Source organism: Ambystoma mexicanum, unplaced genomic scaffold (genome assembly GCF_040938575.1).
Source record: "Ambystoma mexicanum isolate Mex_15411 unplaced genomic scaffold, UKY_AmexF1_1 Mex_scaf4, whole genome shotgun sequence".
Classification (NCBI taxonomy): Eukaryota; Metazoa; Chordata; class Amphibia; order Caudata; family Ambystomatidae; genus Ambystoma; species Ambystoma mexicanum.
Window position 1 is genome coordinate 10,918,313 of NW_027182455.1, and position 17,847 is coordinate 10,936,159.

Consider the following 17,847-nt stretch of genomic DNA (forward strand, 5'->3'; position numbering starts at 1 on the left):
ATGCTATAGGAAGGGTCTCGGGATTGGAATGGGAAGGAGTTGGATATCACATCTCATGTTATAGGAAGGATCTCAGGTTTGGTATTAGAAGCATTGAGATATCACATCTCATGCTATAGGAAGGGTCTCAGGATTGGAATGGGAAGGAGTTGGATATCACATCTCATGCTATGGGAAGGGTCTCAGGTTTGGTATAAGCATTGAAATATCACATCTCTGCTATCGGAAGGGTCTCAGGATTGGAATGGGAGGAGCTGGATATCACATCTCATGCTATGGAAGGGTCTCAGGTTTGGTATAAGCATTGAAATATCACATCTCTGCTATCGGAAGGGTCTCAGGATTGGAATGGGAGGAGCTGGATATCACATCTCATGCTAAAGGAAGGGTCTCAGGTTTGGAAGGGGAAGGAGTTGGATATCACATCTCATGCTAAAGGGAGGGTCTCAGGTTTGGAATGGGAAGGATTTGGATATCACATCTCATGTTATAGGAAGGACCTTTGGTTTGGTATTAGAAGCATTGAGATATCACATCTCATGCTATAGGAAGGGTCTCGGGATTGGAATGGGAAGGAGTTGGATATCACATCTCATGTTATTGGAAGGATCTCAGGTTTGGTATTAGAAGCATTGAGATATCACATCTCATGCTATCGGAAGGGTCTTAGGTTTGGTATAAGCATTGAGATATCACATCTCTGCTATCGGAAGGGTCTCAGGATTGGAATGGGAAGGATTTGGATATCATAATTCATGTTATAGGAAGGGTCTCAGGTTTGGTATTAGAAGCATTGAGATATCACATCTCATGCTATAGGAAGGGTCTCAGGATTGGAATGGGAAGGACTTGGATATCACATCTCATGTTATAGGAAGGGTCTCAGGTTTGGTATTAGAAGCATTGAGATATCACATCTCATGCTATAGGAAGGGTCTCAGGAATGGAATGGGAAGGACTTGGATATCACATCTCATGATAAAGGAAGGGTCTAAGGTTTGGAAGGGGAAGGATTTGGATATCACATCTCATGTTATTGGACCGGTCTCAGGTTTGGTATTAGAAGCATTGAGATATCAAGTCTCATGGTATAGGACGGGAGTTTGATATCACATCTCATGCCATGGTATGGGTCTCAGGTTTTGTAGAAGCATTGGTATATCACATCTCATGCTATCGGAAGGGTATCAGGATTGGATTTGGAAGGAGTTGGATATCCCATCTCATGCTATAGGAAGGGTCTCAGGTTGGAATAGAAGGAGTTGGATATCACATCTCATGTTATAGGAAGGGTCTCAGGATTGGAATGGGAAGGACTTGGATATCACATCTCATGCTGTAGGAAGGGTCTCAGGTTTGGAAAAGGAAGGAGTTGGATATCACATTTCATGTTAGAGGTAGGATCTCAGGTTTGGTATTAGAGGCATTGAGATATCAGATCTCATGCTATCAGAAGGGTATCAGGATTGGAATGGGAAGGAGTTGGATATCACATCTCATGCTAAAGGGAGGGTCTCAGGTTTGGAATGGGAAGGATTTGGATATCACATCTCATGTTATAGGAAGGACCTTAGGTTTGGTATTAGAAGCATTGAGATATCACATCTCATGCTATAGGAAGGGTCTCGGGATTGGAATGGGAAGGAGTTGGATATCACATCTCATGTTATAGGAAGGATCTCAGGTTTGGTATTAGAAGCATTGAGATATCACATCTCATGCTATAGGAAGGGTCTCAGGATTGGAATGGGAGGAGCTATATATCACATCTCATGCTCAAGGAAGGGTCTCAGGTTTGGAAGGGGAAGGATTTGGATATCACATCTCATGTTATAGGACGGGTCTCAGGTTTGGTATTAGAAGCATTGTGATATCACATCTCATGCTATAGGATGTGTCTCAGGATTGGAATGGGAAGGAGTTGGATATCACATCTCATGCTATAGGAAGGGTTTCAGGTTTGGTAGAAGCATTGAGATATCACATCTCATGCTATAGGAAGAGTCTCAGGTTTGGGAAGGGAAGGATTTGGATTTCACATCTCATGTTATAGGATGGTTCTCATGTTTGGTTTTTGAAGCATTGAGATATCACATCTCATGCTATCGGAAGGGTCTCAGGTTTGGAATGGGAAGGAGTTGGATATCAGATCTCATGTTATAGGAAGGGTCTCAGGTTTGGAATGGGAAGGAGTTGGATATGACATCTCTTGTTATAGGGAGGGTCTCAGAATTTGAATGGTAAGGAGTTGGATATCACATCTCATGCTATAGGAAGGGTCTCAGGTTGGAATGGGAAGGAGTTGGATATCACATCTCATGTTATATACAGGAAGGGTCTCAGGATTGGAATGGGAAGGATTTGGATATCACATCTCTTGCTATAGGAAGGGTCTCGGGTTTTTTATTAGAAACATTGAGATATCACATCTCATGCTATAGGAAGGGTTTTAGGATTGGAATTGGAAGTATTTGGATATCACATCTCATGCTAAAGGAAGGGTCTCAGGTTTGGAAGGGGAAGGATTTGGATATCACATCTCATCCAATAGGAAGGGTCTCAGGTTTGGAATGGGAAGGAATTGGATATCACATCTCATGTTATAGGAAGGGTCTCAGGTTTTTTATTAGAAACATTGAGATATCACATCTCATGTTATAGGACGGTTCCCAGGTTTGGTATTAGAAGCATTGAGATATCACATCTCATGGTATAGGAAGGGTCTCAGGGTTGGAATGGGAAGGAGTTGGATATCACATCTCATCCAATAGGAAGGGTCTCAGGTTTGGAATGGGAAGGAATTGGATATCACATCTCATGTTATAGGAAGGATCTCAGGTTTGGTATTAGAAGCATTGAGATATCACATCTCATGCTATAGGAAGGGTCTCAGGATTGGAATGTGAAGGATTTGGATATCACATCTCATGCTAAAGGAAGGGTCTCAGGTTTGGTAGAAGCATTGAGATATCCCATCTCATGCTATAGGAAGGGTCTCAGGATTTGAATGGCAAGGAGTTGGATATCACATCTCATGCCATAGGAAGCGTCTCAGGTTTGGTATAAGCATTGAGATATCACATCTCTGCTATCGGAAGGTTCTCAGGATTGGATTGGGAAGGAGTTGGATATCCCTTCCCATGCTATAGGAAGTGTCTCAGGTTGGAATGGGAAGGAGTTGAATATCACATCTCATGTTATAGGAAGGGTCTCAGGATTGGAATGGGAAGGATCTGGATATCACATCTCTTGCTATAGGAAGGGTCTCAGGATTGGAATGGGAAGGATTTGGATATCACATCTCATGTCATAGGAAGGATCTCAGGTTTGGTATTAGAAGCATTGATATATCACATCTCATGCTATAGGAATGGTCTCAGGATTGGAATGGGTAGGAGTTGGATATTACATTCTTGCTATAGTAAGGGTCTCATGTTTGGAATGGGAAGGAGTTGGATATCACATATGCTATAGGAAGTGTCTCAGGTTTGGAACGGGAAGGAGTTGGATATCACATCTCATGTTATAGGAAGGGTCTCAGGTTTGGTATAAGCATTGAGATATCACATCTCTGCTATCAGGAGTGGCTCAGGATTGGAATGGGAAGGAGTTGGATATCCCATCTCATGTTAAAGGACGGGTCTCTGGTTTGGTATTAGAATCATTGAGATATCACATCGCATGCTGTAGGAAGGGTCTAAGGATTGGAATGGGATGGACTTGGATATCACATCTCATGCTATAGGTAGGCTCTCAGGTTTGGTATAAGCATTGAGATATCACATCTCATGCTATAGGAAGGGTCTCAGGATTGGAATGGGAAGGATTTGGATATCACATCTCATGCTATAGGAAGGGTCTCAGATTTGGTATAAGCATTGAGATATCACATCTCAAGCTATAGGAAGGGTCTCAGGATTGGAATGGGAAGGAGTTGTATATGACATCTCAAGCCTTAGGAAGGGTCTCAGGTTTGGTATAAGCATTGAGATATCACATCTCTGCTATCGGAAGGGTCTCAGGATTGGAATGGGAAGGAGTTGGATATCCCATCTCATGTTATAGGAAGGGTTTCAGGTTTGGTATTAGAAGCATTGAGATATCACATCTCATGCTATAGGAAGGGTCTCAGGATTGGAATGGGAATGAGTTGGATATCACATCTCATTATAAAGGAAGGGTCTAAGGTTTGGAAGGGGAAGGATTTGGATATCACATCTCATGTTATAGGACGGGTCTCAGGTTTGGTATTAGAAGCATTGAGATATCAAGTCTCATGGTATAAGAAGGGTCTCAGAATTGGAATGGGAAGGAGTTGGATATCACATCTCAAGCTATAGGAAGCGTCTCAGGATTGGAATGGGAAGGAGTTTGATATCACATCTCATGCCATAGTATGGGTCTCAGGTTTGGTAGAAGCATTGGGATATCACATCTCATGCTATAGGAAGGGTCTCAGGATTGGAATGGGAAGAAGTTGGATATCACATCTCAAGCTATAGGAAGGGTCTCAGGTTTGGTATAAGCATTGAGATATCACATCTCATGCTATAGGAAGGGTCTCAGGGTTGGAATGGGAAGGAGTTGTATATGACATCTCATGCCATAGGAAGGGTCTCAGGTTTGGTATAAGCATTGAGATATCACATCACATGCTATAGGAAGGGTCTCAGGATTGGAATGGGAAGGACTTGGATATCACATCACATGCTATAGGAAGGGTCTCAGGATTGGAATGGGAAGGACTTGGATATCACATCTCATGCTATAGGCAGGGTCTCAGGTTTGGAAAGGGAAGGAGATGGATATCACATTTCATGTTAGAGGTAGGATCTCAGGTTTGGTATTAGAGGCAATGAGATATCACATCTCATGCTATCAGAAGGGTCTCAGGATTGGAATGGGAAGGAGTTGGATATCACATTTCATGCTAAAGGGAGGGTCTCAGGTTTGGAAGGGGAAGGATTTGGAAATCACATCTCATATTATAGGAAGGATCTCAGGTTTGGTATTAGAAGCATTGAGATATCACATCTCATGCTATCGGAAGGATCTCAGGTTTGGTATAAGAGGCATTGAGATATCACATCTCATGCTATCATAAGGGTCTCAGGATTGGAATGGGAAGGAGTTGGATATCACATCTCATGTTATAGGAAGGATCTCAGGTTTGGTATTAGAAGCATTGAGACATCAAATCTCATGCTATAGGAAGGGTCTCAGGATTGGAATGGGAAGGAGTTGGATATCACATCTCATGCTATAGGAAGGGTCTCAGGTTTGGTATAAGCATTGAGATATCACATCTCATGCTATAGGAAGGGTCTCAGGATTGGAATGGGAAGGATTTGGATATCACATCTTATGCTATAGGAAGGGTCTCAGGTTTGGTATAAGCACTGAGATATCACATCTCATGCTATAGGAAGGGTCTCAGGATTGGAATGGGAAGGAGTTGTATATGACATCTCATGCCATATGAAGGGTCTCAGGTTTGGTATAAGCATTGAGATATCACATCACATGCTATAGGAAGGGTCTCACGATTGGAATGGGAAGGACTTGGATATCACATCTCATGCTATAGGCAGGGTCTCAGGTTTGGAAAGGGAAGGAGATGGATATCACATTTCATGTTAGAGGTAGGATCTCAGGTTTGGTATTAGAGGCATTGCGATATCACATCTCATGCTATCAGAAGGGTCTCAGGATTGGAATGGGAAGGAGTTGGATATCACATTTCATGCTAAAGGGAGGGTCTCAGGTTTGGAAGGGGAAGGATTTGGAAATCACATCTCATATTATAGGAAGGATCTCAGGTTTGGTATTAGAAGCATTGAGATATCACATCTCATGCTATCGGGAGGATCTCAGGTTTGGTATAAGAGGCATTGAGATATCACATCTCATGCTATCATAAGGGTCTCAGGATTGGAATGGGAAGGAGTTGGATATCACATCTCATGTTATAGGAAGGATCTCAGGTTTGGTATTAGAAGCATTGAGACATCACATCTCATGCTATAGGAAGGGTCTCAGGATTGGAATGGGAAGGAGTTGGATATCACATCTCATGCTATAGGAAGGGTCTCAGGTTTGGTATAAGCATTGAGATATCACATCTCATGCTATAGGAAGGGTCTCAGGATTGGAAAGGGAAGGATTTGGATATCACATCTTATGCTATAGGACGGGTCTCAGGTTTGGTATAAGCATGGAGATATCACTTCTCATGCTATAGGAAGGGTCTCAGGATTGGAATGGGAAGGAGTTGGATATCCCATCTCATGCTATAGGAAGGGTCTCAGATTTGGTATAAGCATTGAGATATCACATCTCATGCTATAGGAAGGGTCTCAGGATTGGAATGGGAAGGAGTTGTATATGACATCTCAGGCCATAGGAAGGGTCTCAGATTTGGTATAAGCATTGAGATATCACATCTCATGATATCGGAAGGGTCTCAGGATTGGAATGGGAAGGAGTTGGATATCACATCTCATTATAAAGGAAGGGTCTAAGGTTTGGAAGGGGATGGATTTGGATATCACATCTCATGTTATAGGACGGGTCTCAGGTTTGGTATTAGAAGCATTGAGATATCAAGTGTCATGGTATAAGAAGGGTCTCAGAATTGGAATGGGAAGGAGTTGGATATCACATCTCAAGCTATAGGAAGCGTCTCAGGATTGGAATGGGAAGGAGTTTGATATCACATCTCATGCCATAGTATGGGTCTCAGGTTTGGTAGAAGCATTGGGATATCACATCTCATGCTATCGGAAGGGTATCAGTATTGGATTTGGAAGGAGTTGGATATCCCATCTCATGCTATAGGAAGGGTCTCAGGTTAGAATGGGAAGGAGTTGGATATCACATTTCATGTTATAGGAAGGGTCTCAGGATTGGAATGGGAAGGACTTGGATATCATATCTCATGCTATAGGAAGGCTCTCAGGTTTGGAAGGGGAAGGAGTTGGATATCACATTTCATGTTAGAGGAAGGATCTCAGGTTTGGTATTAGAGGCCTTGAGATATCACATCTCATGCTATAGGAAGGGTCTCAGGATTGGAATGGGAAGGAGTTGGATATCACATCTCAAGCTATAGGAAGGGTCTCAGGTTTGGTATAAGCATTGAGATATCACATCTCATGCTATAGGAAGGGTCTCAGGATTGGAATGGGAAGAAGTTGGATATCACATCTCATGCTATAGGAAGGGTCTCAGGTTTGGTATAAGCATTGAGATATCACATCTCATGCTATAGGAAGGGTCTCAGGGTTGGAATGGGAAGGAGTTGTATATGACATCTCATGCCATAGGAAGGGTCTCAGGTTTGGTATAAGCATTGAGATATCACATCACATGCTATAGGAAGGGTCTCAGGATTGGAATGGGAAGGACTTGGATATCACATCTCATGCTATAGGCAGGGTCTCAGGTTTGGAAAGGGAAGGAGATGGATATCACATTTCATGTTAGAGGTAGGATCTCAGGTTTGGTATTAGAGGCATTGAGATATCACATCTCATGCTATCAGAAGGGTCTCAGGATTGGAATGGGAAGGAGTTGGATATCAAATCTCATGCTAAAGGGATGGTCTAAGGTTTGGAAGGGGAGGGATTTGGACATCATATCTCATGTTATTGGAAGGATCTCAGGTTTGGTATTAGAAGCATTGAGATATCACATCTCATGCTATCGGAAGGGTCTTAGGTTTGGTATAAGCATTGAGATATCACATCTCTGCTATCGGAAGGGTCTCAGGATTGGAATGGGAAGGATTTGGATATCACAATTCATGTTATAGGGAGGGTCTCAGTTTTCATATTAGAAGCATTGAGATATCACATATGCTATTGGAAGGGTCTCAGTATTGGAATTGGAAGGAGTTGGATATCACATATGCTAAAGGAAAGGTCTCAGGTTTGGAATGGGAAGGAGTTGGATATCACGTCTCATGTTATAGGAAGGGTCTCAGGTTTGGAATGGGAAGGAGTTGAATATCACATCTCATGCTAAAGGAAGGATCATCAGGTTCGGTATAAGCATTGAGATATCACATCTCTGCTATCGGAAGGGTCTCAGGATAGGAATCGGAAGGACGTAGATTTCACATCTCATACTATAGGGAGGGTCTCAGTTTTGATATTAGAAGCATTGAGCTATCACATCTCATGCTATCGGAAGGGTCTCAGGATTGGAATGGGATGGAGTTGGATATCACATCTCAAGCTATCTCAGGATTGTAATGGGAAGGAGTTTGATATCACATATCAAGCTATAGGAAGGTTCTCAGGTTTGGAAGGGGAAGGATTTGGATCTCACATCTCAAGCTATCTCAGGATTGGAATGGGAAGGAGTTTGATATTTCATCTCAAGCTATAGGAAGGGTCTCAGGTTTGGAAAGGGAAGGATTTGGATTTCACATCTCATGTTATAGGATGGTTCTCATGTTTGGTTTTAGAAGCATTGAGATATCACATCTCATGCTATGGGAAGGGTCTCAGGTTTGGAATGGGAAGGAGTTGGTTATCACATCTCATGCTAAAGGAAAGGTCTCAGGTCTGGAAGGGGAAGGATTTGGATCTCACATCTCATGTTTTAGGACGGGTCTCAGGTTTGGTATTAGAAGCATTGAACTATCACATCTCATGGTATAGGAAGGGTCCCAGGATTGGAATGGGAAGGAGTTGGATATCACATTGAATGGGAAGGAGTTTGATATCACATCTCAAGCTATAGGAAGGGCCTCATGTTTGGAATGGGAATTATTTGGATTTCACATCTCATGTTATAGGATGGTTCTCATGTTTGGTTTTAGAAGCATTGAAATATCACATCTCATGCTATCTGAAGGGTCTCAGGTTTGGAATGGGAAGGAGTTTGATATCACATCTCATGTTAGAGGTAGGATCTCAGGTTTGGTATTAGAGGCATTGAGATATGACATCTCATGCCATCAGAAGGGTCTCAGGATTGGAATGGGAAGGAGTTGGATATCACATCTCATGCTAAAGGGAGGGTCTAAGGTTTGGAAGGGGAAGGATTTGGACATCACATCTCATGTTATTGGAAGGATCTGAGGTTTGGTATTAGAAGCATTGAGATATCACATCTCATGCTATCGGAAGGGTCTCAGGTTTGGTATAAGCATTGAGATATCACATCTCTGCTATCGGAAGGGTCTCAGGATTGGAATGGGAAGGATTTGGATATCACATCTCATGTTATAGGAAGGGTCTCAGGTTTGGTATTAGAAGCATTGAGATATCACATCTCATGCTATATTAAGGGTCTCAGGAATGGAATGGGAAGGACTTGGATATCACATCTCATGATAAAGGAAGGGTCTAAGGTTTGGAAGGGGAAGGATTTGGATATCACATCTCATGTTATTGGACCGGTCTCAGGTTTGGTATTAGAAGCATTGAGATATCAAGTCTCATGGTATAGGACGGGAGTTTGATATCACATCTCATGCCATGGTATGGGTCTCAGGTTTTGTAGAAGCATTGGGATATCACATCTCATGCTATTGGAAGGGTATCAGGATTGGATTTGGAAGGAGTTGGATATCCCATCTCATGCTATAGGAAGGGTCTCAGGTTGGAGTAGAAGGAGTTGGATATCACATCTCATGTTATAGGAAGGGTCTCAGGATTGGAATGGGAAGGACTTGGATATCACATCTCATGTTATAGGAAGGATCTCAGGTTTTGTATTAGAAGCATTGAGATATCACATCTCATGCTATAGGAAGGGTCTCAGGATTGGAATGTGAAGCATTTGGATATCACATCTCATGCTAAAGGAAGGGTCTCAGGTTTGGTATAAGCATTGAGATATCACATCTCTGCTATCGGAAGGGTCTAAGGATTGGATTGGGAAGGAATTGGATATCCCTTCTCATGCTATAGGAAGGGTCTCAGGTTGGAATGGGTAGGAGTTGGATATCACATCTCATGTTATAGGAAGGGTCTCAAGATTGAAATGGGAAGGATTTGGATATCACATCTCTTGCTATAGGAAGGGTCTCAGGTTTTCTATTAGAAACATTGAGATATGACATCTCATGCTATAGGAAGGGTTTCAGTATTGGAATGGGAAGGATTTGGATATCACATCTCATGCTAAAGGAAGGGTCTCAGGTTTGGAAGGGGAAGGATTTGGATATCATATCTCATGTTATAGGACATATCTCATGTTATAGGACGGGTCCCAGGTTTGGTATTAGAAGCATTGAGATATCACATCTCATGGTATAGGAAGGGTCTCAGGATTGGAATGGGAAGGAGTTGGATCTCCCTTCTCATGCTACAGGAAGGGTCTCAGGTTGGAATGGGAAGGAGTTGGATATCACATCTCGTTATAGGAAGGGTCTCAGGATTGGAATGGGAAGGAATTGGATATCACATCTCTTGCTATAGGAAGGGTCTCAGGTTTGGAAGGGGAAGGATTTGGATATCATATCTCATGTTATAGGACCGGTCCCAGGTCTGGTATTAGAAGCATTGAGATATCACATCTCATGCTATAGGAGGAGTCTCAGGATTGGAATGGGCAGGAGTTGAATATCACCTCTCATGCTAAAGGAAGGGTATCAGGTTTGATAGAAGCATTGAGATATCACATCTCATGCTATAGGAAGGAACTCAGGATTGGAATGGGAAGGAGTTGGATATCACATCTAATGCCATAGGAAGGGTCATCAGGTTTGGTATAAGCATTGAGATATCACATCTCTGCTATCGGAAGGGTCTCAGGATAGGAATGGTAAGGACTTAGAATTCACATCTCATACTATAGGGAGGGTCTCAGTTTTGATATTAGAAGCATTGAGCTATCACATCTCATGCTATCGGAAGGGTCTCAGGATTGGAATGGGATGGAGTTGGATATCACATCTCAAGCTATCTCAGGATTGGAATGGGAAGGAGTTTGATATTTCATTTCAAGCTATAGGAAGGGTCTCAGGTTTGGAAAGGGAAGGATTTGGATTTCACATCTCATGTTATAGGATGGTTCTCATGTTTGGTTTTAGAAGCATTGAGATATCACATCTCATGCTATCGGAAGGGTCTCAGGTTTGGAAAGGGAAGGATTTGGATTTCACATGTTATAGGATGGTTCTCAGGTTTGGTTTTAGAAGCATTAAATTATAACATCTCATGCTATAGGAAGGGTCTCAGGTTTGGAATGGGAATGATTTGGATTTCACATCTCATGTTATAGGATGGTTCTCATGTTTGGTTTTAGAAGCATTGAAATATCACATCTCATGCTATCTGAAGGGTCTCAGGTTTGGAATGGGAAGGAGTTTGATATCACATCTCATGTTAGAGGTAGGATCTCAGGTTTGGTATTAGAGGCATTGAGATATGACATCTCATGCCATCAGAAGGGTCTCAGGATTGGAATGGGAAGGAGTTGGATATCACATCTCATGCTAAAGGGAGGGTCTAAGGTTTGGAAGGGGAAGGATTTGGACATCACATCTCATGTTATTGGAAGGATCTGAGGTTTGGTATTAGAAGCATTGAGATATCACATCTCATGCTATCGGAAGGGTCTCAGGTTTGGTATAAGCATTGAGATATCACATCTCTGCTATCGGAAGGGTCTCAGGATTGGAATGGGAAGGATTTGGATATCACATCTCATGTTATAGGAAGGGTCTCAGGTTTGGTATTAGAAGCATTGAGATATCACATCTCATGCTATATTAAGGGTCTCAGGAATGGAATGGGAAGGACTTGGATATCACATCTCATGATAAAGGAAGGGTCTAAGGTTTGGAAGGGGAAGGATTTGGATATCACATCTCATGTTATTGGACCGGTCTCAGGTTTGGTATTAGAAGCATTGAGATATCAAGTCTCATGGTATAGGACGGGAGTTTGATATCACATCTCATGCCATGGTATGGGTCTCAGGTTTTGTAGAAGCATTGGGATATCACATCTCATGCTATTGGAAGGGTATCAGGATTGGATTTGGAAGGAGTTGGATATCCCATCTCATGCTATAGGAAGGGTCTCAGGTTGGAGTAGAAGGAGTTGGATATCACATCTCATGTTATAGGAAGGGTCTCAGGATTGGAATGGGAAGGACTTGGATATCACATCTCATGTTATAGGAAGGATCTCAGGTTTTGTATTAGAAGCATTGAGATATCACATCTCATGCTATAGGAAGGGTCTCAGGATTGGAATGTGAAGCATTTGGATATCACATCTCATGCTAAAGGAAGGGTCTCAGGTTTGGTATAAGCATTGAGATATCACATCTCTGCTATCGGAAGGGTCTAAGGATTGGATTGGGAAGGAATTGGATATCCCTTCTCATGCTATAGGAAGGGTCTCAGGTTGGAATGGGTAGGAGCTGGATATCACATCTCATGTTATAGGAAGGGTCTCAAGATTGAAATGGGAAGGATTTGGATATCACATCTCTTGCTATAGGAAGGGTCTCAGGTTTTCTATTAGAAACATTGAGATATGACATCTCATGCTATAGGAAGGGTTTCAGTATTGGAATGGGAAGGATTTGGATATCACATCTCATGCTAAAGGAAGGGTCTCAGGTTTGGAAGGGGAAGGATTTGGATATCATATCTCATGTTATAGGACATATCTCATGTTATAGGACGGGTCCCAGGTTTGGTATTAGAAGCATTGAGATATCACATCTCATGGTATAGGAAGGGTCTCAGGATTGGAATGGGAAGGAGTTGGATCTCCCTTCTCATGCTACAGGAAGGGTCTCAGGTTGGAATGGGAAGGAGTTGGATATCACATCTCGTTATAGGAAGGGTCTCAGGATTGGAATGGGAAGGAATTGGATATCACATCTCTTGCTATAGGAAGGGTCTCAGGTTTGGAAGGGGAAGGATTTGGATATCATATCTCATGTTATAGGACCGGTCCCAGGTCTGGTATTAGAAGCATTGAGATATCACATCTCATGCTATAGGAGGAGTCTCAGGATTGGAATGGGAAGGAGTTGGATATCATGTCTCATGATATAGGAAGGGTCTCAGGATTGGAATGGGCAGGAGTTGAATATCACCTCTCATGCTAAAGGAAGGGTATCAGGTTTGATAGAAGCATTGAGATATCACATCTCATGCTATAGGAAGGAACTCAGGATTGGAATGGGAAGGAGTTGGATATCACATCTAATGCCATAGGAAGGGTCATCAGGTTTGGTATAAGCATTGAGATATCACATCTCTGCTATCGGAAGGGTCTCAGGATAGGAATGGTAAGGACTTAGAATTCACATCTCATACTATAGGGAGGGTCTCCGTTTTGATATTAGAAGCATTGAGCTATCACATCTCATGCTATCGGAAGGGTCTCAGGATTGGAATGGGATGGAGTTGGATATCACATCTCAAGCTATCTCAGGATTGGAATGGGAAGGAGTTTGATATTTCATCTCAAGCTATAGGAAGGGTCTCAGGTTTGGAAAGGGAAGGATTTGGATTTCACATCTCATGTTATAGGATGGTTCTCATGTTTGGTTTTAGAAGCATTGAGATATCACATCTCATGCTATCGGAAGGGTCTCAGGTTTGGAAAGGGAAGGATTTGGATTTCACATGTTATAGGATGGTTCTCAGGTTTGGTTTTAGAAGCATTAAATTATAACATCTCATGCTATAGGAAGGGTCTCAGGTTTGGAATGGGAAGGAGTTGGATATCACATCTCTGCTATCTGAAGGGTCTCAGGATTGGAATGGGAAGGAGTTGGATATCCCATCTCGTTATAGGAAGGGTCTCAGGTTTGGTATTAGAAGCAATGAGATATCACATCTCATGCTATAGGAAGGGTCTAAGGTTTGGAAGGGGACGGATTTGGGTATCACATCTCATGTTATAGGACCGGTCTCAGGTTTGGTATTTGAAGCATTGAGATATCAAGTCTCATGGTATAGGACGGGTCTCAGAATTGGAATGAGAAGGAGTTGGATATCACATCTCAAGCTATAGGAAGGGTCTCATGATTGGAATGGGAAGGAGTTGGATATCACATCTCATGTTATAGGAAGGGTCTCAGGATTGGAATGGGAAGGACTTGGATATCACATCTCATTCTATAGGAAGGCTCTCAGGGTTGGAAGGGGAAGGAGTTGGATATCACATTTCATGTTAGAGGTAGGATCTCAGGTTTGGTTTTAGAGGCATTGAGATATCACATCTCATGCCATCAGAAGGGTCTCAGGATTGGAATGGGAAGGAGTTGGATATCAAATCTCATGCTAAAGGGATGGTCTAAGGTTTGGAAGGGGAAGGATTTGGATATTCCATCTCATGTTATTGGACCGGTCTCAGGTTTGGTATTAGAAGCATTGAGATATCACATCTCATGCTATCGGAAGGGTCTTAGGTTTGGTATAAGCATTGAGATATCACATCTCTGCTATCGGAAGGGTCTCAGGATTGGAATGGGAAGGATTTGGATATCACAATTCATGTTATAGGAAGGGTCTCAGGTTTGGTATTAGAAGCATTGAGATATCACATCTCATGCTATAGGAAGGGTCTCAGGATTGGAATGGGAAGGACTTGGATATCACATCTCATGTTATAGGAAGGGTCTCAGGTTTGGTATTAGAAGCATTGAGATATCACATCTCATGCTATAGGAAGGGTCTCAGGAATGGAATGGGAAGGACTTGGATATCACATCTCATGATAAAGGAAGGGTCTAAGGTTTGGAAGGGGAAGGATTTGGATATCACATCTCATGTTATTGGACCGGTCTCAGGTTTGGTATTAGAAGCATTGAGATATCAAGTCTCATGGTATAGGACGGGAGTTTGATATCACATCTCATGCCATGGTATGGGTCTCAGGTTTTGTAGAAGCATTGGGATATCACATCTCATGCTATCGGAAGGGTATCAGGATTGGATTTGGAAGGAGTTGGATATCCCATCTCATGCTATAGGAAGGGTCTCAGGTTGGAATAGAAGGAGTTGGATATCACATCTCATATTATAGGAAGGGTCTCAGGATTGGAATGGGAAGGACTTGGATATCACATCTCATGCTGTAGGAAGGGTCTCAGGTTTGGAAAAGGAAGGAGTTGGATATCACATTTCATGTTAGAGGTAGGATCTCAGGTTTGGTATTAGAGGCATTGAGATATCACATCTCATGCTATCAGAAGGGTATCAGGATTGGAATGGGAAGGAGTTGGGTATCACATCTCATGTTATAGGACCGGTCTCAGGTTTGGTATTTGAAGCATTGAGATATCAAGTCTCATGGTATAGGACGGGTCTCAGAATTGGAATGAGAAGGAGTTGGATATCACATCTCAAGCTATAGGAAGGGTCTCATGATTGGAATGGGAAGGAGTTGGATATCACATCCCATGTTATAGGAAGGGTCTCAGGATTGGAATGGGAAGGACTTGGATATCACATCTCATTCTATAGGAAGGCTCTCAGGGTTGGAAGGGGAAGGAGTTGGATATCACATTTCATGTTAGAGGTAGGATCTCAGGTTTGGTTTTAGAGGCATTGAGATATCACATCTCATGCCATCAGAAGGGTCTCAGGATTGGAATGGGAAGGAGTTGGATATCAAATCTCATGCTAAAGGGATGGTCTAAGGTTTGGAAGGGGAAGGATTTGGATATCACATCTCATGTTATTGGACCGGTCTCAGGTTTGGTATTAGAAGCATTGAGATATCACATCTCATGCTATCGGAAGGGTCTTAGGTTTGGTATAAGCATTGAGATATCACATCTCTGCTATCGGAAGGGTCTCAGGATTGGAATGGGAAGGATTTGGATATCACAATTCATGTTATAGGAAGGGTCTCAGGTTTGGTATTAGAAGCATTGAGATATCACATCTCATGCTATAGGAAGGGTCTCAGGATTGGAATGGGAAGGACTTGGATATCACATCTCATGTTATAGGAAGGGTCTCAGGTTTGGTATTAGAAGCATTGAGATATCACATCTCATGCTATAGGAAGGGTCTCAGGAATGGAATGGGAAGGACTTGGATATCACATCTCATGATAAAGGAAGGGTCTAAGGTTTGGAAGGGGAAGGATTTGGATATCACATCTCATGTTATTGGACCGGTCTCAGGTTTGGTATTAGAAGCATTGAGATATCAAGTCTCATGGTATAGGACGGGAGTTTGATATCACATCTCATGCCATGGTATGGGTCTCAGGTTTTGTAGAAGCATTGGGATATCACATCTCATGCTATCGGAAGGGTATCAGGATTGGATTTGGAAGGAGTTGGATATCCCATCTCATGCTATAGGAAGGGTCTCAGGTTGGAATAGAAGGAGTTGGATATCACATCTCATGTTATAGGAAGGGTCTCAGGATTGGAATGGGAAGGACTTGGATATCACATCTCATGCTGTAGGAAGGGTCTCAGGTTTGGAAAAGGAAGGAGTTGGATATCACATTTCATGTTAGAGGTAGGATCTCAGGTTTGGTATTAGAGGCATTGAGATCTCACATCTCATGCTATCAGAAGGGTATCAGGATTGGAATGGGAAGGAGTTGGATATCACATCTCATGCTAAAGGGAGGGTCTCAGGTTTGGAATGGGAAGGATTTGGATATCACATCTCATGTTATAGGAAGGACCTTAGGTTTGGTATTAGAAGCATTGAGATAAAACATCTCATGCTATAGGAAGGGTCTCGGGATTGGAATGGGAAGGAGTTGGATATCACATCTCATGTTATAGGAAGGATCTCAGGTTTGGTATTAGAAGCATTGAGATATCACATCTCATGCTATAGGAAGGGTCTCAGGATTGGAATGGGAAGGAGTTGGATATCACATCTCATGCTATGGGAAGGGTCTCAGGTTTGGTATAAGCATTGAAATATCACATCTCTGCTATCGGAAGGGTCTCAGGATTGGAATGGGAGGAGCTGGATATCACATCTCATGCTATGGGAAGGGTCTCAGGTTTGGTATAAGCATTGAAATATCACATCTCTTCTATCGGAAGGGTCTCAGGATTGGAATGGGAGGAGCTGGATATCACATCTCATGCTAAAGGAAGGGTCTCAGGTTTGGAAGGGGAAGGAGTTGGATATCACATCTCATGCTAAAGGGAGGGTCTCAGGTTTGGAATGGGAAGGATTTGGATATCACATCTCATGTTATAGGAAGGACCTTAGGTTTGGTATTAGAAGCATTGAGATATCACATCTCATGCTATAGGAAGGGTCTCGGGATTGGAATGGGAAGGAGTTGGATATCACATCTCATGTTATTGGAAGGATCTCAGGTTTGGTATTAGAAGCATTGAGATATCACATCTCATGCTATCGGAAGGGTCTTAGGTTTGGTATAAGCATTGAGATATCACATCTCTGCTATCGGAAGGGTCTCAGGATTGGAATGGGAAGGATTTGGATATCATAATTCATGTTATAGGAAGGGTCTCAGGTTTGGTATTAGAAGCATTGAGATATCACATCTCATGCTATAGGAAGGGTCTCAGGATTGGAATGGGAAGGACTTGGATATCACATCTCATGTTATAGGAAGGGTCTCAGGTTTGGTATTAGAAGCATTGAGATATCACATCTCATGCTATAGGAAGGGTCTCAGGAATGGAATGGGAAGGACTTGGATATCACATCTCATGATAAAGGAAGGGTCTAAGGTTTGGAAGGGGAAGGATTTGGATATCACATCTCATGTTATTGGACCGGTCTCAGGTTTGGTATTAGAAGCATTGAGATATCAAGTCTCATGGTATAGGACGGGAGTTTGATATCACATCTCATGCCATGGTATGGGTCTCAGGTTTTGTAGAAGCATTGGTATATCACAT